The sequence below is a fragment of the Glycine max genome, chromosome 12, assembly GCF_000004515.6.
Source record: "Glycine max cultivar Williams 82 chromosome 12, Glycine_max_v4.0, whole genome shotgun sequence".
NCBI classification, from domain to species: Eukaryota; Viridiplantae; Streptophyta; class Magnoliopsida; order Fabales; family Fabaceae; genus Glycine; species Glycine max.
In genome coordinates, this window is record NC_038248.2 from 6,296,531 (window position 1) to 6,303,670 (window position 7,140).

The 7,140-nt window shown below is 30.1% G+C and overlaps 1 pseudogene; it reads left to right on the forward strand.

Moving 5' to 3' along the window:
* Positions 1-4,427: 4,427 nt before the first annotated feature.
* On the forward strand, positions 4,428-6,154 carry LOC100799398 (uncharacterized; annotated as a pseudogene).
* Positions 6,155-7,140: the final 986 nt, after the last annotated feature.

Genomic DNA, 7,140 nt, shown 5'->3' on the forward strand with positions numbered 1-7,140 from the left:
ATATTATGTTAATTAAGTTCAATAATTTAATTGTGGACAAAGCTTTCTGTTGAGTTTATATATATTTGAACATCAAAAGAGTGGATCCTACAACTTTGCTTTACCTTGGTCCAACTCTAAGCTATTGTCTAGTTTGATGTCAATTTTGGAAGCTTTTGGCTTCCATGCATCTCTATCTCGAAATCCATCCACCTATCAACACAACTCTTCAGGGTATAGTACGTTTAACCATCTTGTTATTCAAATTTGGCTTTAATTTAATAACCCCAAGCATTTATTTGTGCAGTTTGTTAGGTCAATGCATATATAGTTTTATACATAAATGTGAACGACACTGCCATGAGTATCTGTCTTTCAAATTTAACAATTTGGAAGGCATGGCTAGAGTTGACCATATTCGCTATTGCACTGAAAAGGACGAATATTTAATTCTTAGTGATATATATATATATATATATATATATATATATATATATATATATATATATATATATATATATATATATATATATATATATATATTGTTTTATAGTAAAATTCTGACATGGCTTGTCTATCAAATTAAGAGCATATGGATACAATTTAATTTCCACGCATCATCCACCCAAGTGATGGAAAATCAATCACTTGCAAATATAGTAAACTGTTTTGATTGAAGTACAAATTATTCGAAAATTACAAGTTGTAAGGCATGACTAATGCTGATAGTAATGCCTTCCTACTTCCCCCCACAATTTAGAGATGGAGTTATGACCATTGAGCAATTTTCATCACACCGTACTAATTACATATTTGCAAATGCAATATTCCTCAAAATGAACAAACATCTTTTGATATGGTTAAAAGTAACTGACTGAGGTGAAAGAGGACAGCAAATTAGAAGAGTTAAATTAATTAATTTAATTAGATAGCATTGGCAGCAACAACATAGAAAAACAACTTTTCACAGGGATTATGAATATTGTTGGCATTAAATAATATTTTTCGCAGCGACAACAGACATGTTAGTAAAAAAAATATTTTTTACAACAAGTTTTATCGTTGGGATAAATATAGTTTTTTTTATCACAAAACTAGCCTTATTGACAAAAGAAAAATCTTATCCCAAGAACAATCAGTTGTCGCTCTTAAATGTTTATCTTTGCCAAAGACAATTATAGCCAGAAAAAGTTGATACCAATATGATTTTTTCTTGTAGTGCTGACTTTTTAAGATATATAGTTAAGTATAAAAAAATTACTCTTAATAATATGATAATTTATTATTATTAACTAATAATAATGAAAACTTATATATATTCCAATTAGAAAAACAACCTATAGATGAAGATAAGAGGAGATAAGTAAACCAACAAAATCTAGCATAGTAGGTGACTAACTAAGTTTCCTAAGCATATTATAGGGATTCGATTCCTGACAATATATACAATGTATATGAAGAATACTTTGTTCAACAAGATAATATTCACTTTAATGATTTTTATACTTTGATGGAATTAGTCTCTCTAATTATTAATCGAGATATTTTCTTGAGAGGTTTCCTTAATATAAAAAAAGAGTTAGAAATGTGAAAAGGCAGGGGCATGACCCTACTGGCACTGCATTGCGGTCTGAGCTGTGTTAGCACATGCACGGCCGAAACAAAAGACAGGACAGGATTCACTAAACACAGCGAGTGGCGCCCCCTCTGTCATGAAAATGTGGAATCTTCCAAATTATTGGAGAGAAAATTTCAATGAAATTTGCCTTTAGCTACGGGAACATGTTCTCATGTGTGCATGTGACACGCTAAACGGAATAACCCAAGCTGAATTGGAATAATAATGAATGGAAGAAGGAATGGCAATAGACAAGTATAGTTATTATTATTTTTCATATGCTTTAGAATTCAGGAAGTGGGGATGTTGGATTTGGTTTCAACTTTGAATGGAGAAGGAGTATATTCCCTAACCCTTGCTTTGCTCCGTAAGATTAGACTATGTTAAGGTTTAAACGTGATCTAGACCAAAGTAATGGCTATATGACCTTTTATAGATTTTTTTTTTTGGACAGCCCTTTATAGGAGTAAGGAGAGAAGGAATTATAAGATCGATTTAGTTGTGAATGAAAAAAAGAAGAGAAAAGAGGTTGTGCTTGAATTTTTCTTATTTACTTAATAAATTAATAATTAATATTTGTTAATAAAAAAATAAGGAGAGGGAAGAAGGAGAATAAGAAGTATGAATTGCATTAACTAGTATTAAACTCCTTATAAAAAAACTAACATGTTAATATTCCATCTAAATATATTAAATTCACAGAGTGAGGCATATATGCTGGCTTTTCTGGCTTCAGCCTTTCATATTTAACAAGTCTGCCCACTTCTTATAGAATAAGAGAACTAAGGAGAACCTTTGTTGGTCTATTGAATCATTAAGAACCTATGAATTATCATGAGGCTGTTTGGATAATTTTTTTTGTAAACATTTTCAAGAGAAAAAGATAAAAAAAAAGAAAAATAAAATGAGTTTTTTTATAAGTTAATTTGTAAAATTTATCTTTCATGTAAGTTTTATTAAAAGAATTTTTTAATTTTTTTGACATTTTTTTAATTTATATATAAACTAATTTTAATTTATGGAGAATTATTTATTTATTTTTTTATGTTAAAAAGTTAAGAAACTTTATCCAAATAGACTTATGACTGATTTTAATATTATTTTGTTTTTGGGATGGGGAGGGGGGGTTAACGGTTTCAACCTCAATTACAAAAATTAAAAAAAGGATTTGAGAAAATAAGGCCCAACAAATTTTAGGACATGGCCAATGTCCAATTATTTTCTTGGGTCAATCCCCTTCTGCTGTCCAATACGATAATTGGCATATTTGACATTGGCCTATAGTCTGTAGGGACTTAAAGTTGTTGTTGTTGTTACTTATTTTTTAGGTTTTTCTACGAGTTTGATAAAAACAAATGCTTGTCTTTCCAAAATAAATTAAAATAAACACATAAATATCATTCTGTACATGAAATGTTTTAACATTGATAAAAAAAATATCATGATAATAAAAAAAATTTGTGTTGGGTAAAAAAAAAAAGGTTTTCTATGTGTAGTGGAAGAAAATAAAAGTATTTTCATGGGATAAAAGATTTCCAGGGATGCTAATTTATGAACAAGGGGTCGAGAATGAAACTTTCTCACCTTCGTTGGTAGAAGAATTTTTTTTTTCCTGTGGTAATTGAGTGAATGAAACTTTCTCATGCTAATTGATGGTAAGTGTATTATCTCTAATGTTAAATAAAAACCAAAAATATTCTAAAGAATAAAAACCAAATATATTTTTATAAAATTTTCCAGAATTTTATTCTCATGAAAGTAAGTAACAGGTTATCCGGACTTGAGCTTGGTCCAATAGTGGCTTGTGAGGATAACTTGAAGGATGATCCAAAGTTCCAACGTGCAAAAGACATTCTCCATTTAAAAGTCTATCTGTCTAGATAAATTTATCTGGAAGTACTCTTAGGAAGAGTTTTTTTTATAAGTTAAAATTAGATTATGCACTGAAGTAATGTCTACAAGTGTGGATAAGAGAAGGTTGTATGTCTATTTTTCATTAGGAAAGTAGGATTTTTTTTTATTAATTAGGAAAGTAAGAATGTATGGAATTTTTTTAATATATACTATTTTTTCCTTTTTTATTTATTTATTGTTTTTTATGATCTCATTTATTACACTTGTAATTTGGATAAATGACCTATTTTCTCATTTATTTTATTTTTTTGGTTTAGTTTAATTTTTTTTTATCTTTTTAAAAAATTTATTTGATCATTTATTTTATTTTTTTAATTTAGCTTGATCCTGTATTTTTTTGTTCATTTTGCTTATTCAATCTATTTAAGATTAATTTCTTTAATCATTTAAAAATAAATTTTTTTTTCAATTTTTTTCTCTTTCCCTCCACTTCATTTTTAATAATAAAATTTATTTTTAAATGATTAACGACATCAATATTAAATGAATTGAAGGACTAAATTGAAAAAAAAATTAAAATACATATCAAAATAAACTTTTAAAAAGATAAAAGATTAAACTCAATCAAAAAAATAAGATAAATAATCAAATTGAACTTTTTAAAAAAAATAAAAAGACCTAAATGAAAAAAACAAGATAAAAAATTAAATAAGTCATTTGGTCTTATAATTTTTTCTTTTTATTTTATTAATTTGACATTTTTTTTGTTTTTTTAATCACATAATTAATTACATTTATGATTCTCTTTTTGATTTTTTCATTTCAATCTAATCAAAATCGAGTTGGATGTTTATCAATATCACAATCCTTGAAAATAAATAGATCCGTTGTAGCCAATTTATATGTCCCCTACCTGCTTCCGCTGCTCTATATTCATATATCTTCTTAGTCAATGGCAGTATGAGACACACAAAAAATGACCACTAACAACACGAATACTCGCCAATTTGGAGTTGTAAAGTTCATAGCACAAGTAATACAAGGTCGATTGTTCATGCTTTGTGCCTCCTTCTTTATCATGGCAGGAGCAGGTGGTACCTATGTGTTTGGATCATACTCTGAAGAAATCAAATCTTCACAAGGTTATGACCAAAGCACGCTCAACTTTTTAGGGTTTTGCAAGGACCTTGGTTCAAATTTTGGTACCCCAGTTGGTCTCTTGGGAGAAGTTGTCCCTCCATGGTTAGTGATCAAGCTTGGCTCAGCCTTTGATTTTGGTGGCTATTTCATGATCTGGCTTGCGGTCACTGGCAGAATATCCAAACTCCACGTGTGGCAGGTTTGCATCTACATTGCCATCGGTTCTAGTTCCTTGAGCTTTGCCAACACTGGAGTAATAACTACAAGTGTCAAAAACTTCCCAGAAAGTAGAGGCAGAATATTAGGTTTATTGAAGGGTTACCTTGGACACAGTGGAGCCATCATGACACAGGTTTACTTGGCCATTTATGGGAACGATTCGGAGTCTCTCATTCATCTTATTGCATGGCTCCCTGCTGCTATATCAATTGCTTTTGCTTCTGTGATTCGGATCATGAAGGTTGGAACCAGCACTAAGAACCCCATTGAGCCAAAAGTAATGTACCAGTTGCTTTTTGCATGAATTGCACTTGCATTAGTCATCATGGCAATGATCATTGCTCAGAGACAAATTTCCTTCTCCAAAGCAGCTTATATTGGATGTGCCACTCTGGTATGTTTTGTGCTTATCTTTCCAATGTCCATTGCTGTTAGAAAAGAGTACTTACTGTAGAACATGGAGAAAAAAGTTGAAAATATTTCAAATAGGTAGTCATAGAGAAACTGCAAGTAGTTGAACCTAGGGATGAGGATGCAAAGATTTCTTCTTTTGCAAACATATTCAACAAACCTGAAAGAGGAGTGGATCACACCATTTTGCAAGCACTCTTAAGCATTGACATGTTATTGTTGATTTCATCTTTTGCTGGGTATGGAACAATGTAACAGTAATGGACAACTTGGGCCAAATTAGCAAGGCTTTAGGGTACAATGGCAACACAGCAAGATCATATGTGTCATTAGTAAGCATTTGGAATTTCTTCGGGAGAGTCTTGTCTGGTTTTGCATGTGTCTGAAATTTTACTTCACAAGTACAAAATTCCTCGCCCTTGTTGGCCTTTTCGCATTTCGTTACATCCATTGGTCACCTTATTATTTTCCCAGCACCCGGTTGGGTCTATTTTGCATCAGTGATTGTTGGATTCTCCTTTGGTGTAACATTGCCATTGTCCTATGCAACCACTTCTGAAATATTTGGTCTTAAATATTTTTCCACACTGCAGAATATTGTCGTCACGGTTATTCCCCTTGCATCATATGTGCTGAATGTGAGGGTGGCTGGGTTTTTTTATGATAGAGAGGCTAAAAATCAGCTAAAAAAAAGTGGGAAAATTTGGGTGAAGGGCACGGAATTGAGTTGTATTGGAACAGAATGCTTCTGGCTTCCTTTGATAATAATGTTATGAGTGGCTTTTGCAGCTTGAGTGAGTTCTTTGATTTAGTCATTCTTATTTGCATTTATGTTTTAATTTGCTTACGGCCTGTTTAATTGTTAAAGCATTTTTTTTCTATTAAGAAACAGATAATTATTTTTCAGTTTTTTTATGTTTGTTTAAGCTTTTCAAATAATCAAAAGTTGATAAATTCTGAAATATAATTAAAATTAGAAGTTATTTTAAATAGTTCCTCATTAATTTTTGTTTTTTTAATGTGAACTAACTGTTTTTTATTTTAGAAAAGTGACTTTTATTATGGTAAAAACATATACATTGACTTTTTTTAAAAAAAATAATTTCTAAAAAATAATTACTAGATTATTTTACACCTAAATCACTTTTATTTTTAATCTATAACAAGCTGACCCTACATTTTTATTTTATGGAAAGGAGAGCTTTAATCGTGTTTATATTCATGATAATTAATTTTTTTAAAAATGAAAATCAAGAACACTATCTATTAGTTTTTTGAAGTAAAAGGACATGTAAAGGCTTCACAATAAAGACTACAATCCCAACCAGGTTGAACTCCGGCCATCATCTACCATTTTCATCACATGATAATATTAAAAAATTTAAAAAAAATACAAAAACATGGAGAAACATACAGCAAGGCCCACACGCAAAGAACACCAACAGAATCTATATATAGTTTGGTAAACTAAGCCTATTTCAATGGAAGAATCTGGGAAGCCATCTTAACACAATACATTGATGACACTACTCAATAAGAATTTTTCTTTCCTTTTAAAATATCATTTATTCATGCCATTTTATCAAATAAGCACAATTCATCAAAACAAATGAGTAATTCAAGATGGTGCCCGTGCGATTAATTGTCATACCCTTAGATTTATCACAAACCTTAAATATAATTTTCAATACCACTTGAAAGCTATTGAAGGAGGTCAATGACATTGAGTTTAGCGCCTTTGAACTGAAACTAATCACCAACTTTAATTCCTAATACACATGTCCCACAATTAAGTAGTTGATAAACCCTATAATAAAACTAGTCGCCAACAATGAAAATATATATAAAAAAGAAACATAATTTATTTTAATTTATAAGAACAATAAAAATATAAGAATAAAGAAAGTAATTTATCACAA